This window comes from Nerophis ophidion, linkage group LG16 (assembly GCF_033978795.1).
Source record: "Nerophis ophidion isolate RoL-2023_Sa linkage group LG16, RoL_Noph_v1.0, whole genome shotgun sequence".
Classification (NCBI taxonomy): Eukaryota; Metazoa; Chordata; class Actinopteri; order Syngnathiformes; family Syngnathidae; genus Nerophis; species Nerophis ophidion.
Window position 1 is genome coordinate 15268166 of NC_084626.1, and position 25235 is coordinate 15293400.

Below are 25235 nucleotides of genomic sequence, written 5' to 3' on the forward strand. Positions count from 1 at the left end.
GTCAAAAGCTACAAACAAAATGCACCCACAGTAGATGAACAAAACTAATACTTAAACTATGAACATAAAACAAACAACGCTTACTGGGACATGAGCAAAGCAGCATGAACAATGAACAACATTAGTACTAACTATGGCATGGACAGAGCAAAAACAAGAGTGATGACACCAGAACGACAAACAGAAAATGACAGGCTTAAATAGTGGCATGATTAACACCAGGTGCGTGAGTTCAAACAAATGAGGCAGGTTAAACTAATGAGTTTTCATGGAAACTAAAACAAACCAGGGTGCGCAAAAACAAGAACTAACAGAGTCAAAAACAAACAGAACATAACTAAACAGAACATGATCACGAGACATGACAGTATTCTGTTTTTATTTACGATTTACACAACATGCCAACTTCACTGGTTTTGGGTTCTATACTTCCTCGAACTGATTGTGTTATTAAATTGAGCGATGTGCCCTGGCTGTCTTTATGATTATGCAAGCCTAATTTACGGCAACAAGTTGTGTGGGGACAATGTGGATGACACAACTGGGCCAAACAAGACTCAACAGGGCCGTAAACTTGTCTGTGTGACGTTTCACAAGGAATGCGATTCTGTCAACAACCGATATCTATTTTAGACCACTTGCAAAGCAAACTTCCTAAACTTGGCAAAGTGGAGTATTTATTTTTTACGTGTCTGGCACACGTGGGAGGCAGTGATGACAATTCTCTGTCTGGAGCCGTGTACACACTGGAACAGCTGGACACACTGGAACAGAAGCCACTATTACGCTCGTTTCACCAATTCCCCTCACTTCGTTCTACATTTTTTTCCGAATGAACACGTTCATGTCATGCGCTTTTCTCTGTTTGGCTGTGTGAGAGTGAAAGTGAAACAATAGAATGCATTTGTTTCTCATAGAAATTACATGAGTGCACTGCCGTAAGGTGCTGCTCTAAACAAGGGAAATTGTTGTTCCTGCTGCCGGTTAGCCAGCAACCTTTACCCTACTTAACATGGCAGCAAGCGCCAAGAATAAGTGCACAAGAGCACAAAAGCCCAGCTGGTCCCTAAAGTACTCGCTTGCTTGTCTGGCCGATCAACGAGATTTCAGCGGCAGTGTTTGCACATCACACACATGCAGTATGAGAAAAGAAATGAGAAGAGTACCTTAACAAAGTCACGTCAGCGGTTCATTCATCCTGAGGTGGAGCTCATCTCCAAGTAGCTCTGATAAGGCTGAGCCCATAGGGCTCTCTTTGAGAGAGAGAAAGGGAGATGTACATGTGCAGAAGAGAGACGGAAGAGCGAGGTGGACTGGCCCTTGAGACAAGACAAGGGTGGGGGTGCTGTGTGTTTGACAGTGCGGAAATAAAGGCGGGCTCTATTCAACAAGGCCACATGGTTCCAGTGTGGGGAGGGAGCGGAGTGGGCCGTGAGCGCTACAGTTAAGAAGGCCTGTCTATTTGACTCCCACCAAGGGTGCCCACACTGTTTCTGCAGGAGAGCTGCTTTTCAATTGACCAAGTGGAGGCGATCTACCTCATTCAAATGTATAATTTATATTTATTTATCGACAGACCCTGTTTCTATATGAGTTGGGAAATTGTGTTAGATGTAAATATAAACGGTATACAATGATTTGCAAATAATTTTCAACCCATATTCAGTTGAATATGCTCCAAAGACAACATATTTGATGTTGAAACTGATAAACTTTTTGTTTTTGCAAATAATCATTAACTTAAGAATTTGATGCCAGCAACACGTGACAAATAAGTTGGGAAAGGTGGCAATAAATACTGATAAAGTTGAGGAATGCTCATCAAACACTTATTTGGAACATCCCACAGGTGTGCAGGCTAATTGGGAACAGGTGGGTGCCATGATTGGGTATAAAAATTAGCTTCCCAAAAAATGCTCAGTCTTTCACAAGAAAGGATGAGGCGAGGTACAACCCCTTTGTCCACAACTGCGTGAGCAAACAGTCAAACAGTTTAAGAAAAATGTTTCTCAAAGTGCAATTGCAAGAAATTTAGGGATTTCAACATCTACTGTCCATAATATTATCAAAAAGTTCAGAGAATCTGGAGAAATCACTCCACGTAAGTGGCATGGCCATAAACCAACATTGAATGACCGTGACCTTCGATCCCTCAGACGGCAGTGTATCAAAAACCAACGTCAATCTCTAAAGGATATCACCACATGGGCTGAAAAAACACTTCAGAAAACCACTGTCACTAAATACAGTTCATCGCTACATCTGTAAGTGCAAGTTAAAGCTCTACTATGCAAAGCGAAAGCCAGTTATAAACAACATCCAGAAACGGCGCCGGCTTTTCTGGGCCCGAGATCATCTAAGATGGACTGATGCAAAGTGGAAAAGTGTTCTGTGGTCTGACAAGTCCACATTCAAAATATTTTTTGAAAATATTCAACGTTGTGTCATCCAGACCAAAGGGGAAGCGAACCATCCAGACTATTATTGACGCAAAGTTCAAAAGCCAGCATCTGTGATTGCATGGGGGTGCATTAGTGCCCAAGGCATGGGTAACTTACACATCTGTGAAGGCACCATTAATGCTGAAAGGTACATACAGGTTTTGGAAGAACATATGCTGCCATCTAAGCGCCGTCTTTTTCCAAGAATTCCTCTTTCTAAGCTTCAACAGTTAGTTTCCTCAGTTCCCAAATGTTTATTGAGTGTTGTTAAAAGAAAAGGTGATGTAACACAGTGGTGAACATGCCCTTTTTCAACTACTTTGGCACGTGTTGCAGCCATGAAATTCCAAGTTAATTATGATTTGCAAAAAAAATAAAAAAAATTATGATTTTGAACATGAAATATCTTGTCTTTGTAGTGCATTCAATTGAATATGGGTTGAAAAGGATTTGAAAATCATTGTATTCCGTTTATATTTGCATCCAACACAACTTTCCAACTCAAATGGAAACGGGGTTTGTACATCCCGATATTTTGCCTTAGCCTTGAATGAACACTTAATGCAGGCCTGGGCAATTATATTGCCACGGGGGGATTCTCCCAATCCTCTGCTGTATCATCCATGTATCCATTTTGGTATAAATTCAAATCGTCGTGTTTGGAGGAAGAAGAATACTGAGTTGCATCCCAAGAACACCATAACTACTGGGCAGCATGGGGGTGGAAACATCATGCTTTGGAGCTGTTTTTCTGCTAAGGGGACAGAACGATTGATCCATGTTAAGGAAAGAATGAATGGGGCCATGTATCGTGAGATTTTGAGCCAAAACCTCCTTCCATCAGTGAGAGCTTTGAATGGTTGACCAAATACTTATTTTCCACCATAATTTACAAATAAATGTTTTAAAATTCCTACAATGTGAATTCCTGGATTGTTTTTTCATATTCTGTCTCTCACAGTTGAAGTGTACCTATGATGAAAATTACAGACCTCTGTCATCATTTTAAGTGGAAGAACTTGCACAATCGGTGGCTGACTAAATACTTTTTTGCCCCCACCGTATATATATATATATATATATATATATATATATATATATATATATATATATATATATATATATATATATGTGTGTGTGTTTAACGGTGTGCTTGATTAAATTGTGAATGAAGTGTTGCAACAGCCTTTGTTACCGGCAATAAGTGGTATGTACGGTTACCTGCGGGAAGTGCTCAGAACTGTGAAGCCTTCGAACTGGTGAGACACGTTTTTGCAGTGTCCAAGATTGTTTACTAATTAGTGAATATTGACCATTTATATTTTGATTAGTACTTTTTAGCATACACATAAAAAGGTTTGCTAATTGTTTTTGACCAAAACCGTATCTTAGAGTGATATTTTGAAAAAAATAACACACTTTTACCGATTAACTGATTGATTGATTGATTGAAACTTTTATTAGTAGATTGCACAGTACAGTACATATTCCGTACAATTGACCACTAAATGGTAACACCAGAATACGGTTTTCAACTTGTTTAAGTCAGGGTCCACTTTAATCATTTTGTGGTACAAATATATACAGAGGTGGGTAGTAACGCGCTACATTTACTCCGTTACATCTACTTGAGTAACTTTTGGGATAAATTGTACTTCTAAGAGTAGTTTTTATGCAACATACTTTTACTTGAGTATATTTATAAAGAAGAAACGCTACTTTTACTCCGCTCCATATATCTGCAATCAGGTCGCTACTCGCTACTTTTTTTTTTTATCGATCTGTTAATGCACGCTTTGTTTGATTTTAATTTTGTCAGACACGCATGCAAAGTAGGAACTACGCATGTTTGCGTTTCACCAATCACATGCAGTCACTGGTGATGTTAGACCAATCAAACAGAGCCAGGTGCTCACGTTACCATGACACGTAGAACCCGACATGTTGAAAAACTTATTGGGGTGTTACCATTTAGTGGTCAACTGTACGGAATATGTACTGTACTGTGCAATCTACTAATACAAGTTTCAATCAATCAACCAATCAATAAAAAGTGTAAAGGAAAAAAGACACTTTTTATTTCAACCGTACTTCCCGTCAAAAGCCTAAAGACCGATCGCACAGTTCCTGTCTTCACAATAAAAGTGCCGCTCCATCGCGCCTGCGCTAACAAAATAAGAGTCTCCGAAAGCCAGCGCAAACTAGCAAGCTACGGAGTTTGCCGCCAATGTATTTCTTGTAAAATGTATAAAAACGAATATGGAAGATGCCAAAAACCAACGACTTTCATGATGTATTAGACAGGAAGGAGGAACTTTTTTTCTCCTCCATTTGAAAACCGGGACGTTATCAGCACTATACTGTCTGATTTTAATCAATGCAAGTCATCAGAATCAGGTAATACACCAACTTATATTCTTGTCTTCATTAAAGATAGGAATCTATATGTTAAACATGCATGTATATTCATTAAAACACCTTTAACATGTGAACAAAAATGACAAAATAAATAAATATAAATTATATACTGTATATATAAAGGTATATATATACACATATACATATATATATATATATATATATATATATATATATATATATATATATATACATATATATATGTAAGCTTTTTCCTACTCACAGTGCCACAGATCCACGCCAGAAGCTAGTTGCTCAGAGTTGACAGGGTTTTTTAATGTGGTTCTTTTCGACCAAGTGCATTTTCGTGTAGACTTTTCAGTCTCTCCAATCCTCACTCCTCCTCTTCTGCCGGCTGCTCATTCTTAAAGACGACAGTTGATTAGATTCATGCGTACCACCTGCGAAATCTAATCACCTACCAGCTGCGTCTCGCCATCCCGCCCATGCCACACCCCCGTCTGAGGGTGCACTGTCTCCAGTAGCCCAGACGGGGTCGCTGACATTTACATCTGCAGTGTGCTGATCACAACCTCCCTCCACAATATATATATATATGTATATATATATATATATATATATATATATATATATATATATATATATATATATATATATATATATATATATATATATATATATATGATATGTGTGTATGTATATTTATATATGAAGTAGATCACCTCGACTTGGTCATTTATTAAGTAATTGATTAACGTTGAAAAACTTATTGGAGTGTTACCATTTAGTGGTCAATTGTACGGAATATGTACTGTACTGTGCAATCTACTAATACAAGTTTCAATCAATCAATCAATCAATCAATCAATGCCTACTGAGCCTATGGTGCTGTTAAGTTATTGTGGCTCAATTTGCCTTAATTTTTTTTATTTATTTTAATGTATTATTATTTAGTATATAATATTGTTTTAATTGCTTAAGAGATATTCCTGGCTCTGAATTTGCTCATTGCTATTTTTATGTTTTTGTGCATTATTTGTTGCCGTAATCATTAAACGAACAGGCTACTCATCAGTTACTCAGTACTTGAGTAGTTTTTTCACAACGTACTTTTTACTTTTACTCAAGTAAATATTTGGGTGACTACTCCTTACTTTTACTTGAGTAATAAATCTCTAAGGTAACAGTACTCTTACTTGAGTACAATTTCTGGCTACTCTACCCACCTCTGAATATATATTATCAGCATAATACAGTCATCACACAAGTTAATCATCATAGTATATACATTGAATTATTTACATTATTTATAATCCGGGGGTAAGGATTGGTTTATATCAGTACTTCAGTCATCAACAATAGCATCATCGGAGAAATGGACATTGAAACAGTGTAGGTCTGACTTGGTGGGCTATGTACAGCAAGCAGAGAACATGGTGAGTTCAGAAAGCATCAGAACAAGTAAATACATTTGATTATTTATATTTGATTGTTTACAATCCATCCATTTTCTACCGCTTATTCCCTTTTGGGGTCGCGGGGGGTGCTGGCGCCTATCTCAGCTACAATCGGGCGGGAGGCGGGGTAAACCCTGGACAAGTCGCCACTTTATCGCAGGGCCAACACAGATAGACAGACAACATTCACACTCACATTCACACACTAGGGCCAATTTAGTGTTGCCAATCAACCTATCCCCAGGTGCATGTCTTTGGAAGTGGGAGGAAGCCGGAGTACCCGGAGGGAACCCACGCATTCACGGGGAGAACATGCAAACTCCACACAGAAAGATCCTGAGCCTGGGTTTGAACCCAGGACTGCAGGAACTTCGTATTGTGAGGCAGACGCACTAACCCCTCTACCACCGTATTTACAATCCAAGGAGATGGGATGTGGTGGGGGGAGGGTGTTAGTCTTGGGTTGAAGTTGCCTGGAGGTGTTCTTTTAGTGTGCTTTTGAAAGAATATAGAAATGCACTTTCTTTTACACCCAGTGGGAGTGCATTCCATATTGATGTGGCATAGAAAAAGAATGAGTTAAGACCTTTGTTAGAGAGGAATCTGGGTTTAACGTGGTTTGTGGAGCTCCCCCTGATGTTGTGGTTATGGCGGTCATTTACGTTCTGGAAGTAATTTGACATGTACTTCGGTATCAGGGAGGTGTAGCGGATTTTATAGACTAGACTCAGTGCAAGTTGTTTTACTCTGTCCTCCACCCTGAGCCAGCCCACATTGGAGAAGTGGGTTGGAGTGAGGTGTGATCTGGGGTGAAGGTCTAGAAGTAACCCGACCAGCTTGTTCTGTGATGTTTTGAGTCTAAATTTGAGGGTTTTGGAGGTGCTGGGGTACCAGGAGGTGCAAGCGTAATCAAAAAAGGGTTGAATGAGAGTTCCCGCTAAAGTCTTCATGGTGCTTTTGTTGACCAGAGAGGAGATTCTGTAGAGCAGGGGTGCCCATTACGTCGATCGCGATCGACTGGTCGATCTCGGAGGGTGTGTCAGTCGATCTCAAGCCAGGCATTAAAAAATATACATAAAAATGAGCAATCATCAATCAAACCAAGACTTCACTTTCGTCAGTTGTTTGACATTCTCGGCACCCGAGGATCTTGTGAGATGACGCTGGCTGCTGCAAGCTCATATTTAAGAAAAAAATCACTAACAGGGCGGACACAGAGAAACACATTTTATTTCTAGAGACTCCGTACCTACTGTCAAAACTCTAAAGACCGACTGCACAGTTCCTGTCTTCACCATAAAAGACCTGTTTCATCCTGCCTGTGCTAACAAAATAAGAGTCTCAGAAAGCTAGCGTGCACAAGCTAGCAAGCTACGGAGTTTGATGCCAATGTATTTCTCCCCCGCCCTCAGCGACCGCTTTCTCACTTGCTTGCCCACCCGCACACTCACTGACGTCATTCACCTGCTGCCAGACATTAAAGGGCCACACACATATGCTACTCTCATAATAAAGTGTTTAAAAACGAGTATGCAAGTTGGACAAATGAGATGCCAAATCCAACCACTTTCATGTGGTATTGGACAGAAAGGAGGACTTTTTTTTTCCTCCATTTGAAAATGCGGACGTTATCAGCACCACTGTCTAATTCCAATCAATGCAAGTCATCAGAATCAAATACACCAACTTATATTCTTGTCTTCATGAAAGAAAGGAATCTATGCGTGTTAAACATGCTTGTATTATCATTAAACACCATTAACTTGTTAACAAAAATGTCTCATGAATAAATAAATATAAATTATAAATAGGAATGAGGTAGATCTCCTCGACTTGGTCAATTGAAAAGTAGCTCGCCTGCAGAAAAAGTGTGAGCGCCCCTGCTGTAGAGAAATCGCGTTCTTTGGTTGACCTTTTTTATTACCTTGGCTGCCATTTTATCACAGCAAAGATTGGCCTCTAGAATGGAACCTAGGTAGGTGATCTCATCTTTCCTGGTGATAACAATGTCACCCACTTTTATATTGAAGTCACTGACTTTCTTAAGGTTGATATGGGACCCAAATACGATGGATTCCGTTTTACCTAACTGTATGGAAAGTTTATTGTCAGCGAGCCAGGTGCAAATACAACGGAGTTCAGCACTGAGGATTTTTTCCACCAGGGCCGAGTAATCCGCGAACCGGAACAATTCACAGTCGCATGCTGATGACATGTCATTTAAAGGCCCAAATATACTGCCTTGGGGGACTCCACAGCTTACTGTGAGGGGGGTCGGGGGGTTGGGGGGTGGGGTGGGTGCACAATACCGTTCACCTCTACCACCTATTTCCTCCCCTCCAGATAAGATTGCATCCAGCTTGTTGAGGTTTTATCAAATCCGATTGCTAAATGAATTGGTGATTGTTGATTTGTTATTTAGAGAATCACGTGACTCAAATGGACTCACAGTCTCACAATTTGCATTTTATGGTTGTTCATTAAGCTGTCCTCACCTATTATCATGATGCTAATGGTAGCTTGGCTTGGCCGCAGCCTGGTTGAAGTAACCATTTTGGATGCGAGGTGTGTTTACGGACATCCTGTAAAATGTAGTGACTGTATATATATATATATATATATATATTTTTTTTTTTTATATATATATATATATATATATATATATATATATATATATACATATATATACATTTTAGTTCATGTTTACAAACTCAGGAAATAATTTCCTGGACACGGAAGGACAAAAACCTAGGGATTTGAATAGGGAAGTAGATTGTTATTTTTGCTTTTGTTCAGCTGTTGTCAACCTAACAACTTCCATCCATCCATTTCTAAAGCTTATTCCTTTCAGGGTCATTTGTTTTGATTAAACAATTGTATGTAATAAAAAATAATTACTGACTAGTTTAAATATTATAATGATATTGTTAGACTGTCAATAGCATTCACCCTAAATACATTTCAAATTGTACAGTTAATGTAATTGGTATTAGTGTCTGCCAATCTCACTCATGGATGATAGTTATTGGAATTGGCAGCATAAAATCCTAATCGGAATCATCCTTAGTTACTTTGTATACAACGTATGTTTAGAGGTTGTGTTATTGCGGCAAAGATCAGGCCCATGTTACAAAAGATTAGTAACAAAAAAGATCTGATGATATTTCTTAGCGTCAGATATGCAAATTAATAATATGATGTGCCAATGCCAAAAGCTAAATAAACACAACAGTTGATTTTTAATTTTTTTTTTCTAAAATACTTTGATCAACTTTTTTCCTAAACAAAATTACAAAAATGGTAATGTTTTTATTTAATGAATAATTTTAACCCTTTGATCAAATGATCTTGCACACTCACCATGTGTCATCCTCTGAAGTGCTCTGATAGCCGGCTGGGTTTCTTTCCATTTTCAAACAAACTTGCCTGTAATTCACAGTCCGAATGCCCCTTTAGCGGACTCGCCACGGCAGATGGAGAAAGCCTGACAAATCATTACACGCGTTGTTGATTAATCATCTTTGTCAAGGTTAAACAAAGCCGAGGTCCTTAAATGAAACAGGAACTTGTGTTTTGTGTGTGTAAGTGCTTTTAAAAGGGGAAGGCACAGAGCAGGACCCGCTGCTTGTTGAGAAGAGCAATATGTCTGTAGATGCCAGTCGAGTTTATGTGTTGTCTTTGTGGTTAATTTTTTTGCATGACTTATTAATTTATCATTGGCGATTGATGGAGATGTGTCACGTGGGGTGTGGTGCGTCGGCAAAAGTGATATCAGCTGTTCACCTGCAGTAATTCTCATGGTGGAGGTGAGAGGGTGACAGGGAATGTTCTTCTCTGCTGACCGCATCGATAGACCGCATTTATATGACATTTCGTTTGGGAAGGTATTTCACTATTGTTTTCAAGCAAATAAATATTTAAAACACAACAACGTTGCATTAGGTACAACTTTGCGTTGTACCTAAAAAGTTGCACCTAACCAGCTTGCATTAGGTACAACTTTTTTCCCGTTCAGTCTCTCGACGACTATATATGCTTTTTTGTGGATAGTCAAATATTCAAAACATAACACCAAACAAGACAAAATGGAGTTACATTGTCAGAAACACGCTGAGTTATTTTGGAACTGGGGGAACTCAACAAGCCACACGTTTTGGACTCAGCGCTAATTAATGCAACTTGAATGATTGACACGGACACCTCACACCGCACCTGAAGTCGGGTAACAATCAATCAATCAAGCAAAGTTTATTTTTATAGCCAGTAATCATAGGTGTCTCAAAGGGGTGCACAAGCCACAACGACATCTTCGACTTAGATCCCTCATCAGGGCAAGAAAAAAACTCAACCCGATGGGAAGAACAAGAAACCTTGGAGGGGACCGCATCATCAGTCAGATGACTAAGGTCTGGAAAGACTAGAGTCTCTACTGAAGAAGGGAGATAGTGTTCCTGAAGCTCTTCTTCATCAACCACTGTTCGTGCCCACATGGTTAAAGGCCTACTGAAATGAGATTTTCTTATTTAAACTGGGATAGCAAGTCCATTCTATGTGTCATACTTGATCATTTTGCGATATTGCCATATTTTCGCTGAAAGGATTTAGTAGAGAACATCCACGATAAAGTTCGCAACTGTCGGTGCTAAGAGAAAAGCCCTGCCTCTACCGGAAGTCGCAGACGATTACGTCACATGTTGATGGCTCCTCACATATTCACATTGATTTTAATGGGAGCCTGCAACAAACAGTACTATTCGAACCGAGAAAACATCAATTTCCCCATTAATTTGAGCAAGGATGAAAGATTTGTGTTTGAGGATATTGATAGCGACGGACTAGAAAAAAAAACAAAAAACGCCATTGCATTGGGAAGGATTCCGATGTTTTTAAACACATTTATTAGGATAATTCTGGAAAATCCCTTATCTTTCTATTGTGTTGCTAGTGTTTTAGTGAGTTTAATATTACCTGATAGTGGGAGAATTGTGTCCACGGCCCGGTGTTGACGCGCAGTGTCTCTGAGGGAAGTCACGAAGTTGCAGCAGGACGGAAGCTCCGCTGATATCCGGTAAGAAGCGACGTTTTCTCACCGAAACCTGCTGGTTGACATTTGGTCTGGATTCATGTCTGCTTGACCGCGCTGTGATCCATAGTAAATTTTCACCTCCGGGAATTTTAAACAACTGTGTGTTTGTGTGGCTAAAGGCTAAAGCTTCCCAACTCTATCTTTCTACTTTGACTTCTCCAATACTAATTGAACAAATTGCAAAAGATTCAGCAACACAGATGTCCAAAATACTGTGTAATTAAGCCGTTAAAGCAGACGACTTTTATCTGAGTGTGTACGTAGTGCTCATACTTCCTGAAACCCTGTGACGTCTTGCGTACACGTCATCATTACAAGACGTTTCAAAGACGAAACTCCCGGGAAATTTAAATTGTAATTTAGTAAACTAAAAAGGCCTATTGGCATGTGTTGCAATGTTAATATTTCATCATTGATATATAAACTATCAGACTGCGTGGTGGGTAGTAGTGGGTTTCAGTAGGCCTTTAAAGACTCCTGTAATTTCTCCACACATGCTTTGAGAAGGTTTATGTGAAAGATTTGACGCTGCTTTCGACGGTCTGGTAAAAACAGTCCATACGTTACCATCTTCCTTTGTATGGTGTATGGCCCTTGCCATTTGGCAAAAAGTAGGTAGCAACAAAAAAACATTCTGACCCTCATTGAAAACTCTCCTCTTAGAATTTGCATCATCGTCTTCTGGCATCGCTGTGTTTTGGCCAGGTTGTCATTGGCCAGTTCTTACCATTAATGTGACTTCATGAACAGGTGCGGTAGAAACCGGATGGATGAATTAAAATGCATGAGAATGTTTTTGTATTTTGAACGTTATTTGTTATTTTTGACACTGTGATTACCAGCAAAATTATTCAGTACTTACCGTGTTAAGCAATGTCAGCTAAGATTTATCTGAGAGGCAGGTACAGTCATCAAAACAGCCACATCTGGCTCAAGAGCCATAGGTTCCCTACCCCTGGTCCAGAGGTAAAAATTGTGCCCTGGTCTGTGATAATTTTCTCTTTTAAATTTAATTTTTAACTTTAACAATTTGCAATCTGGCATGCCTTGATTTTCTTTAAGGGGAATGCTTCTGGGTGTTTTGTGGCATAATCACTAACTACTAAAATATACTTGTGACCTGCATTACTTTTTTCAAGAGGGCCCACAATGTCCATGGCAATGCGAGTAAAAGGAGTAGCAATCATGGGCATGTTACCCAGGTAGGCCCTTTCGCCCTTCCTGACAGGAGTTGTTAACTGACACTGGGGACATGCTTTACAAAACTTCACTGCATCAGCATACTGCTGGGGCCAGTAAAAATGTGGGGCCATCCAAGTGTCCTGCCACAGGATAGAATGGTTTGATTTTAGAATTGTCGACCTCATTGATTGATTGATTGATTGAAACTTTTAAGAGTTGATTGCACAGTACAGTACATATTCCGTAAAATTGACCACTTAATGGTAACACCCAAATGAAATTTTCAACTTGTTTAAGTCGGGGTCCACGTTAATCATCCATCCATCCTCTACCGCTTATTCCCTTTTGGGGTCGCGGGGGGTGCTGGTGCCTAGTTCAGCTACAATTGGTGGAAGGTGGTGTACACCCTGGACAAGTCACCACCTCATTGCAGGGCTAACACAGATAGACAGACAACATTCACACTCACATTCACACTTATCCCCAGGTGTGTCTTGGGAGGTGGGAGGAAGCTGGAGTACCCGGAGGGAACCCACGCAGTCACGGGGAGGACACGCAAACTCCACACAGAAAGATCCCGAGCCCGGGATGAACCCAGGACTACTCAGGACCTTCGTATTGTGAGGCAGTCGCACTAACCCCTCCACCACCATGCTGCCCTATGAATTACTATGAATTGATTGATTAATGAAACATCCATCCATTTTCTACCGCTTATTCCCTTTTGGGGTCGCGGAGGGCACTGGCACCTATCTCAGCTACAATCGGGCGGAAGGCGGGGTACACCCTGGACAAGTCGCCACCTCATCGCAGGGCCAACACAGATAGACAGACAACATTCACACTCACATTCACACACTAGGGCCAATTTAGTGTTGCCAATCAACCTATCCCCAGGTGCATGTCTTTGGAAGTGGGAGGAAGCCGGAGTACCCGGAGGGAACCCACGCATTCACGGGGAGGACATGCAAACTCCACACAGAAAGATCCCGAGCCTGGATTTGAACCCAGGACTGCAGGAGCTTCGTATTGTGAGGCAGACGCACTAACCCCTCTTCCACCGTGAAGCCTGATTAATGAAACATTTAAGAATAAATTATTATTATTTTTTTAATTGATTAATGAAACATTTAAGAATAATAAAAAATATGAAATATGTATATATATATATATATATATATATATATATATATATATATATACATAAATGAAACATTTAAGAGTTTTTAAATATATATATATATATATATATATATATATATATATATATATATATGTATATATATATATATATATATATATATATATATATAACTAATGGTCAAAATGTCTCACCACTGAACCTGGAGAAATTGAACTCAAAGCAGAACCTACACCCAAAGGCCCACAGAGGGAACTGTAGTCCACTAAAATGTACTTGATCTTAGTTGTGGCTTGTATTATTGTTGGCTTGGCGAAGGTTTCCATACCTTCACAAATGCAGGTTTTAAACATCTGCTATCATTTCTTTAAATATGGATACAAATAATTTTTGCATGTATTTTGCAATACTGTATTTCAGAAATAAAGACCAGAAGTACCAGGACATAAAATGAGTTAACAGCAGTTGGGATTCTCCCAATGGGGGCGCCACAGTATACAGTAGGTTATATACAGTAGGTTACTAGTTTTGTTAATCAGTTGCTCCAATCCTAGCCCTGTCAACCGTGGGTTGATGATTTATGGCAGTGGTTCTCAAATGGGGGTACTTGAAGGTATGCCAGGGGGTACGTGACATTTTAAAAAAATATTCTAAAAATAGCAACAATTCAAAAATCCTTTATAAATATATTTATTGAATAATACTTCAACAAAATATTAATGTAAGTTCATAAACTGTGAAAAGAAATGCAATAATGCAATATTCAGTGTTGACAGCTAAATTTTTTGTGGACATGTTCCATAAATATTGATGTTAAACATTTATTTTTTTGTGAAGAAATGTTTAGAATTAAGTTCATGAATCCAGATGGATCTCTTTTACAATCCCCAAAGAGGGCACTTTAAGTTGATGATTACTTCTATGTGTAGAAATCTTTATTTATAATGGAATCACATGTTTGTTTTTCAACAATTTTTTTGTTATTTTTATCTTATTTTCCAAATAGTTCAAGAAAGAACACTACAAATGAGCAATATTTTGCATTATACATTGTAATGAATCAGAAACTGATGACATAGTGCTGTATTTTACTTCTTTATCGCTTTTATTCAACCAAAAATGCTTTGCTCTGATTAGGGGGTATGTGAATTAAAAACAATTTCACAGGGAGTACATCACTGAAAAAAGGTTGAGAACCACTGATTTATGGGATCATGCATTGTGGTTTATGATGCGTTAGATTACACAAATCTAAGGGCTGGGCAGCAGTTCGAACAGAGACAAGATACAAGACGCTTCATTTAGCATTGCACCTAAAAGTACACCGGAAGTTGTTTACAGTCAACCTGTCCAAGAAACAGGCGGCAGAGGCGTGGACGGGAGAGAAGCAGAGTATGTCAACAGAGGGGAGAAGGCCATGTACGCTGGACCGCTGTTAACAGTTTCCAATGGTTAGAAAATGATGTTATTTTGCTCTCTAGCTACAGTATAAGCTAATACTAGCGAGTGTCAGGTATTCCACAATAACATACTATTTTATAGTATAAAACGTTTTTTGGTTGGGATGCATGATATTATCTGCAACCGATAATTATTGACTGATAATGGCAATTACCACGTCACATTGATAATTCTAATAATGAAAAATCCATGGATACAATGAGGTGACAATTATGAAGAATTATTATCTTAGTGTTTGTTGTTGGTCTCTCTGTTAATTATGTACTTCCCATGGCATGATTGCAAATTTGTGATGTCATAATAAATCATACCGCGTTCCAAATACATGCACCTGGGGATAGTTTGATTGGCAACACTAAATTGGCCCAAGTGTGTGAATGTGAGTGTGAATGTTGGCCCTGCGATGAGGTGTCGACTTGTCCAGGGTCTACCCCGCCTTCCGCCCGATTGTAGCTGAGATAGGCACCAGGGCCCCCAGCGACCCCAAAGGGAATAAGTGGTTGGAAATGGATGGATGGATGGATAATTCATACTGCGTTCGATGGCTGATGTGTGCAAAAAAAAAAGCATCATAGTGGAGCAGACACAAGAGTGGGCTTTCTTTAGCATGATAGAAGATGACATTTTACTCATAGTTTGCAAAACATGTTCAGCAGAAGTTAAATAAGGAGGGTCAAAGACGAGCTTAAACACAAAATAATCTGATAACTCACCTTAAAATTCATTAATGTGAAAAACTATGGAAGTACAATGTTGCCTGTGCTGCAAAGCTAAGACCTAGTGTTAATAGCGGCGACCGTAGCAAACGTAAGGCCACAGGACTGACGAGGAGGCGTTTCATAAAAAACAACAGCTAGATTTTTTTTTTTTTAAATAGGGCCAAAGAACTTGACGACAAAGTGAGTAGTTGTTAATGTTTAACTTCATGGTTCATCAAGAGGTACAGGCTTTAGTTAGTTACATTTAATTTTTGTTAGTGAAAAAAAACGGCACTTTATGATTTAAACCCTGATGTCCTTATGTTCTTCAAATACATGACAGATGGTATTTTTCATTTTAGGAAATCATATTCAGAATGTTTGAGTTGCTTGTTGAATATCAATGAAATAATTGAAATGTTTAAATACCAATAAATTCCAACATTTGTTTGCTCTACAAAATGATTCTAATGATTTGAATGGGTCACAACGAAGTATTGAAATATCCGTTGACATTATCCTTTTCCCTACAATAGATACAGTTGTGGTCAAAATGTTACATATACTTGTAAAGAACATAATGTCATGGCTGTCTTGAGTTTCCAATAATTTCTACAACTCTTATTTTTTTGACAGAGCTATTGGAGCACATAGTTCTCTGATTTCTCTGAGCCCATTTAAATAGAGCTCATGTAATGCAGTCATTAGACTCGGTTACAAACGCGACAATGGGAAAGTCAAAGGAACTCAGCACAGATCTGAAAAAATGAATCATTGACTTGAACAAGTCAGAAAAGTCACTTGGAGCCATTTCAAAGCAGCTTACGGTCCCAGGAGCAACTGCGCAGACAATTGTTCGTAAGTATATGACGTGCATGGCACAGCTTTGTCACTGCCACGATCCAGAAGAAAATGCAAGCTATCACCTGCTGCTGGGAGAAAATTGGTAATAATGATCAAGAGTCAACCGTGAACCACCAAAAAGAAGGTCTGCAATGAATTGGAAGCTGCTGGAACACAGCTGTCAGTGTCCACAGTCAAGCGTGTTTTGCATCGCCATGGACTGAGAGGCTACCATGCAAGAAGGAAGCCCGTGCTCCAGAAGCAAAACCGTAAGGCTCGTCTGAAGTTTGCTGCTGAAGGGAAGTTCTGTGGTCAGATGAAACTAAAATTGAGCTGTTTGGCCACAATACCCAGCAATATGTTTGGAGGAGAAAAGGTGAGGCCTTTAATCCCAGGAACACCATCCCTACAGTCAAGCATGGTGGTGGTAGTATTATGCTCTGGGCCTGTTTTTCTGCCAATGGAACTGGTGCTTTACAGAGAGTAAATGGGACACTGAAAAAGGAGGATTACCTCCAAATCCTTCAGGACAACCTAAAATCATCAGCCCGGATGTTGGGTATTGGGCTCAGTTGGGTGTTCCAACAGGACAATGACCCCAAACACATGTCAAAAGTGGTAAATTAATGGCTAAAACAGGCTAGAATTAAGGTTTTAGAAAAGTCCTGACTTACACCCCATTGAGAACATATGGACAATGCTGAAGAAACAAGTCCATGTCAGAAAACCAACACATTTAGCTGAACTGCACCAATTTTGTCAAGAGGAGTGGTCAAAAACTCAACCAGAAGCTTGTGGATGGCTACCAAAAGTGCCTTATTGCAGTGAAACTTGCCAAGGGACATGTAACCAAATATTAACATTGCTGTATGTATACTTTTGACCCAGCAGATTTGGTCACATTTTTAGTAGACCCATAATAAATTCATAAATGAATGTTTTGTGACAAACAAATATGTGCTCCAATCACTCTATCACAAAAAATAAGAGTTGTAGGGATTATTGGAAACTCAATACAGCCATGACATTATGTTCTTTACAAGTGTATGTAAACTTCTGACCACGATTGTATGTATATTTTTTGTTTAAATGTATACATTTTTAGCAAAAGTATGAACTGTTGAATTTATTTATATTTCTTCCCACAAAATCATGTGTAAATATACAGTATATACACATGAATATTGATTATGGTTTTCAGTTATAAATATCTGAAAATGATCGGTTTTTGGTATTAGTTTCGTTACCGTGCACCTCTTATTTTATTCAGTCTTGTGTATACCAACATTTTGTTGGTGTTCTGACGAAGAAACCTTATTGAGTTTTTTTGGGTTGAAATAAACTATGCAAATAAATGTGTAGCTCTTGGTCCTTTTTATTTCGTAAAGGTATACGTAGATGTCCTAAGAAAAAAAGGCTGGTGACATCTGAACAAGAAAAACAATGGCTTCTTTAAGCACATTAGTCCTGTTACAAAATGTTGCTGGCAGTACTGTACACCAGCTGTTTTACCTGTAAATATTCTAACTTTACCCCCTACGCCCCCGCTTACCTTTGGAAGACATCACAGGTTACACGCACCCACAAGCAGATACTTAATCTATACTGCGACAAAAGCTCAACACTGACTATTCTAAATTACATCCAAGTTTACTTTCTACAATGTTGACGATTGAGAATCAAAAATGTAATCAAATAATGGCTTAAGCGTGAACTCCCTGCGTGTGCCAGATACTGTATGAAAACGTTTTGAGGAATCAGCAGTAGTTTTTATTGTGCAAAAAAAACAACAACATTATATGCCTATTATTCCTTTGTTTTCTTTTTGAAAAAAAATTAATTAGTTGCAGTTTTGCAGTTGTTAGTGCTCAGGTTTTTAAGTCCCAAGCATATAAGTCCCATCTTAAGACTCATTTGTATATAATAAATAAACACCCTTTTTAGACCAGTTGATCTGCCATTTCTTTTCTTTTTCTCCTCTGCCCCCCTCTCCTTTGAGGAGGAGAGGCGGGGGAGACACAGGTCCGGTGGCCATGAATGAAGTGTTGGCTGTCCAGAGTCGGGACCCAGGATGGACCGCTCGCCTGTGCATCGGTTGGGGACATATCTGCGCTGCTGATCCGTCTCCGCTTGGGATGTTCTCCTGTTGGCTCCACTATGGACGGGACTCTCGCTACATTATTGGATCCACATCGACTGGACTCTCACTGTTTTGTTGGATCCACTATGGACTGGACTTTCACAATATCATGTGAATATCAGGGGAGATCAAAAGCAATAGTCACTGTCACCGACGTCCCACTGGGGTGAGTTTTTCCTTGCCCTTATGTGGGCTCTGTACCGCGGATGTCTTTGTGGCTTGTGCAGCCCTTTGAGACACTTGTGATTTAGGGCTATATAAATAAACATTAATTGATTGACTGATTTTTTTTTTCAATGTAATGGAAGAATGACCATCTTTAAGTTAGATAGATAGATAGATAGATAGATAGATAGATAGATAGATAGATAGATAGATAGATAGATAGATAGATAGATGGATGGATGGATGGATGGATGGATGGATGGATGGATGGATGGATGGATGGATGGATGGATGGATGGATGGATGGATGGATGGATGGATGGATGGATGGATGGATGGATGGATGGATGGATGGATGGATGGATGGATGGATGGATGGATGGATGGATGGATAGATAGATAGATAGATAGATAGATAGATAGATAGATAGATAGATAGATAGATAGATAGATAGATAGATAGATAGATAGATAGATAGATAGATAGATAGATAGATAGATAGATAGATAGATAGATAGATGGATAGATAGATAGATAGTACTTTATTGATTCCTTCAGGAGAGTTCCCTCAGGAAAATTAAAATTCCAGCAGCAGTGTACAGAGTTGAGATCGAATTTAAAAAGTAAAAGGTAAATAATGGGGGTATAAATGGAAACAAATTAGAAAAATATTACAATAAGAATAAAGACAAAAAGTAACAATGAGAATAAAAATATAACAGTAAAATAAGAAGGTAACAAGAGAAACTAGGCAGTAGTGACCATGTTATGAAAAAGTATTGCACTGTTATTGTTTTGCATCCTCTGTTATGCTAAACAAGGGTGCACAAAAACAGGAACTAGTGCAGTCTGAAAACTAACAGAAAATAACAAAAACATGATCCAGCCCACAGATCATGACAACAGTATGTCTATGCATACTGTAAGTGACTGAAAAACAACAGATGCAGGTCGTATCTTAGATGTTTACATCAAATTAAACATTTAGTCTCTTCTCACGGATAGAGTTATCCCCTTTGCATACCAAGGTCCTTTTTCTTCCACGAGAACTAATCCAATCCACACACAAATGTCAGTACCAAAGGTCCCTATGTTATTATGTGCCCCAAGTGAAATACCTACCAGTTAATCTGGTGTTTTTTTCTTTCTCCAAGATGAATATAAACAGTCACTTAATGCAAAACACAATACGAGTTAATGAATTCACTTCAATAACAGTGTTGAAGTTGTGACTGATACTGCACCGATCACCTGTCAATCACAGGACTGACCCTAGGTTGCTGCTGGGCCTGGCGCCATCGCTTATTCACGGCGATAAAAGTGGTGTTTAGTGGGCGCTCGACTGGTATGAATGGCGAGGAGGACAATCAGACGACGTCTGGGCCACTTGAGATTAGCGCAGACATCCTGCCTTGCATTAAAGAGGATCTGCCAGGGGGAGCCAGTGAGAAAGTGGTCACTTATCAAATGTTTATATTACTGCGACACAGTGACCTAAAATGCCGTTGTGTCTTCTTTTGCAAAATAATAGCAGTCAAGGATTGTTGAAGTCATATGTTAATAGGCTGACGATGACCACATCAGTGAAAGTGGTTAAACACTGCAGATACTATCCATCCATCCATTTCCTACCGCTTGTCCCTTTTGGGGTAGCGGGGGGTGCTAGCGCGTGCAGATACTAACTTGTAAATTTCTAAACAAAATTCCTCATACATATAAGGGTGTCCTGATCCGATATTGACACCCTATACAAGCCCATCCATCCATCCATTTTCTACTGCTTATTCCCTTTTGGGATCGCGGGGGGCACTGGCGCCTATCTCGGCTACAATCGGGCGGAAGGCGGGGTACACCCTGGACAAGTCGCCACCTCATCACAGGGCCACCCTATACAAGCCGATATCAGCAAAAAAACAAGTATGGGCTTATATATAAAATGTCCGATACAAGCAGTCCTGCAGCGTGTTTACTTGTGCCTTTTCTTCTGTTTTAGTCAAGTCATTTACAAAAGGTAAACATGTTAGGGTGTAGGCTACTAGGAGCTTGCAGCTACACAACAGCTAAGCACACAATGTCACTGTGGAGAGACGCAGCCGACGGGCCGACAGCGGGCGGACAAAGGCGTTCTGGACCAGAATGGAGGCCAGGAGGCGGGGCATGCGGCGGCGATGAGAGGCGTGACGCACGCGGAGTGGCAGGAGGACGGCAATCGGAGTCAGGTGCGTAGGACACACACCTGCTCACAATCTGCGCATCTGCTCCTAGACTTTAAGAGAGGCGAAGGGGGCACGATCGGGAGAGAGAGGAGGAAACCACGGCAACCCGACCATGAGCCCGACAACAGAGCACGCCGAGATGAGTCCCCGCCACAGACACAGCAGGCGAGCACCAAAAGGTGCAGCGCGACCAGGAAGCAGGGCCGGCGCACTAGAAATGGGCGTGCCCGACTGGCCCGAAGACAGATTTGCTGAAAGAATAAAAGTGAATCAATCCTGCTACGACGCGTCGTGTGTCCAGTGTCACTGCAACCCACACGAGGACGGCTGGGAGTGCGTCAAAGGCACGCAATGGGACTTTCCTGGATAAACAAGGGTAAAAAAATAAAAATTAAAAAATGTACACATACAAAGTCTCCAATGCAGAAGTGTATTAGAAAGTATCTAGGAACAAACGTGTCCACATCATTTACTTAATGTGTCATTGGCTTTACCCATGGCCAGTAGGTGTTGCCAAAAAAACACTCTTAACTCAAAAGAAATACATTATCACACCACTTCAACTTAACGACAGCATAATTCCATTCTAATTCAATCCACTTAATTTATATAGCACATTTAAACAACAAACATATTACCAAAGTGCTGCAAAACAATATTCAATTAATCAATCAATGTTTATTTATATAGCCCTAAATCACTAGTATCGCAAAGGGCTGCACAAAACCACAACGACATCTTCGGTAGATCCCACATAAGGGCAAGGAAAACTCACACCCAGTGGGACGTCCGTGACAGTGACAATGATGACTATAAGAAACCTTGGAGAGGACTGCATCCATCCATCCATTTTCTACCGCTTATTCCCTTGTGGGGTTGTGGGGGGCGCTGGCGCCTATCTCAGCCACAATCGGGCGGAAGGCGGGGTACACCCTGGACAAGTCGCCACCTCATCGCAGGGCCAACACAGATAGACAGACAACATTCACACTCACATTCACACACTAGGGCCAATTTAGTGTTGCCAATCAACCTATCCCCAGGTGCATGTCTTTGGAAGTGGGAGGAAGCCGGAGTACCCGGAGGGAACCCAGCCATTCACGGGGAGAACATGCAAACTCCACACAGAAAGATCCCGAGCCTGGATTTGAACCCAGGACTGCAGGAGCTTCGTATTGTGAGGCAGACGCACTAACCCCTCTGCCACCGTGAAGCCCGAGAGGACCGCATATGTGGAACAATTAAATGTTTAAATATAAATAATGATTTAAGACAGATGCCTTGTTTTGTGTGTGTGTCCATTATATCTGATTAATATTTATAAAGTCCATGGTTAAAATCATGTTATAGTGTTTATCTAAATCTATGGCTGGCATGGCTACCGTACATGACCAGGGTAGGAACGCTCACACCAGGGGCGTCACTAGACCTATTACTGTACTGGGGCACAAATAATTCATGTGAGCGTGCAAAGCGCGCAAGCAAAAACATTTTTAGCACTTATTTATCATAAAAAATACATAAATAGTGCTTTAAACTATGATATCATATCAGATTATGTTGTATGGATCTTTGATTAACCTCCTGATATTACCTAATGCATTTGACCTACTTATGCACTTTTTTACTCCAGACTTCTAAACTGCTACTGGTAAAAGCAAAAAGGAAGAGCAATGAATCTTTTTGAAATATATATTAAAGTAATCATCTGCAAATTTAACATCTACAAAAGTAAAACAAAAAATAAAGCACCCCTACATCTCTGGGTTCTTTTATATTATTTAATTTCCATTTATGGCAATGTGGCTAATCCTATTTCAGATACACAAAACTATAAAATATACACAAAACCATAAAGCCACAGTAGTAGAATAAATGAACAACTGTTGTGTGTCTGTTCAGGGAATCATTTTCTGAGAAGTAAACTATAACGTCTGGCTTTTATTTTTGCAAAGTGGTCAATCACTCTGGACAGACATGGAAATATTACAGTAACTGTTACACAGTTGACCAGTGGTTCCCAACTGGTGGGTCGTGACATAAAAGTGGATTGTGTGTGTTGAGCACATTTAATAATATAAACAGCAAAGCCATGTTGAATATCTTACGTAGTGACGTCATGTGCCTGCGTGCACTGAAATGGTAATGTGAGCATGCGCAGAATAAATGGTGCAGTAAGTTCTTGGACCAAAGAAAGAATGGCGGTTTGTTTATTTCCTCCCGTGAATATAAAGTGTTAACGAACCATATTGGTGACTGTCGAAACGTTAGACTGCTGCAGCAATGAGTTATGCTACAGGTTATGGGCCCAGTCATTCAGGCCAAAGATGGTTTAGACTTTTATTCGACGGTGACGAGAAAAATTATGAACTCTGGGAAACGAGGTTCCTCGCACACATGGAGTTACGTGGTCTCGGAGGAGTTATCCTGGAATACCCGCACATAAATGAGGCAGACGAAGAAGCTCTCGCGGAAGATGAAGCAAAGAATGGTGAGGCATATACGGAGCTGGTGCAGTGTCTAGACAATAAGAGTTTGTCGCTGATAATGAGGGACGCGAAACGTGATGGAAGAGCAGCACTGGAGATTCTTCGCCAGCATTACGCGGGAAAGGACAAACGGCGTGTTGTGAGTTTGTATTTTGAACATTCCTCGGTCCACAAGGCTAGCAATGAAACTGTCACTGACTAAATTATTAGAGCAGAGAGTATTTTCACGTCAGTAAGAAGAGCAGACGAACAGATAAGGAATGGTCTTCAAATAGCCATGGTATTAAAGGGGCTACCCGACTCATATAAGCCATTCGTCGTGCACATTACCCAAACAAATGACACTGTGACATTTGGCGAATTTAAAACGAAACTGCGAAGTTATGAGAGTACAGAAAAATATAGGAAGAACGACGTGAATGCAGAAGAAGATAATGTGATGAAGGCTAGCGGGGCAACAAGATCACATGGAAGAGGAAGAGGAAAGAAAATGGATCTAGCTGATGTCGAGTGTTACACGTGTGGGAAAAAGGGACACACGGCCAGGACATGCCCTGACGAATCCCAGGCAAAAAGAGAGTATCGAAAATGGGATACACCACATCGGGGAAGGGGACGCGGTCGAGGACGAGACCGTGACCATATAAAGAAAGCTGATGGGGAGGCAGAACCTACATCTTTCTGTTTCTTCAAATTGAGTGACTGTCCTCCACAAATAGGAAACAAGAAGGGTCTAATGGTCGACTGTGGCGCCACAACCCACCTGATCAACGACGCCACAAAGTTCAAGACAGTCGACAAAAGCTTCAGGCCTGAGGATCACATGATTGAGCTCGCCGATGGAACCAAGGTGAGTGGGATGGCAAAGATGAGAGGCAACGCGGAAGTCTACTTGCTGGACAGCGAAGGACGACGAGTCAAAACAGGGCTCAAACAAGCACTTTACATCCCATCGTTTCTACAAAACATATTTTCAGTGAAATCAGCAACGGCTAACGGAGCCGGGCTACGCTTCAAGGACGGTGATAACTGGCTGGTCCACAAGGATGGTACCACATTCAAAATGGATGTGTATGGTAGGCTGTATTATCTTATCACAGTAGAGGATAATGTTGATGAAGTGTATGGATGTCATGACATTCAAACATGCCATAAGATACTTGGTCATTGTAACTTTGATGATGTTGCAAGATTAGAAAAGGTAGTTAAAGGGATGTCGATTAAAGGGAAACATGACAAGTCCAATCAAAACTGTGAAATATGTACACAGGGAAAGTTTATCCAAAGTAGAAACAGACAGGAAGACGCTAAAGCTACAGCTGAACTAGAACTAGTACACACAGACTTATGCGGTCCTATAGAGCCAGCAGATAAAGATGGATACAGATATGCAATAGTATTTACTGATGATTACAGCGGGATGATTTTTCCATACTTTATAAAAGCAAAGAGTGACACAACAAAAGCTACAGAGAAATTCATAGCAGATGTAGCTCCTTATGGAAAGATAAAGTGCATAAGGTCTGATAACGGTAC

The 25235-nt window shown here is 40.1% G+C and overlaps 1 protein-coding gene across 3 annotated transcripts in view; it reads right to left on the reverse strand.

Annotated features, from left to right (window-relative positions):
- LOC133535011 (sodium- and chloride-dependent GABA transporter 2-like) overlaps window positions 1-5201 on the reverse strand; it is a 94513-nt gene extending 89312 nt beyond the window's left edge. The window contains exon 1 of one of the 3 annotated variants that reach the window (XM_061874412.1): window positions 5083-5201. The gene's annotated coding sequence lies outside the window, so the exon portion shown is untranslated. Of the gene's footprint in view, window positions 1-1166; window positions 1354-5082 lie in introns of those variants that run through there. The other 2 variants (XM_061874409.1, XM_061874410.1) reach the window with 2 other exon arrangements.
- Between the last annotated feature and the right edge of the window lie 20034 nt (window positions 5202-25235).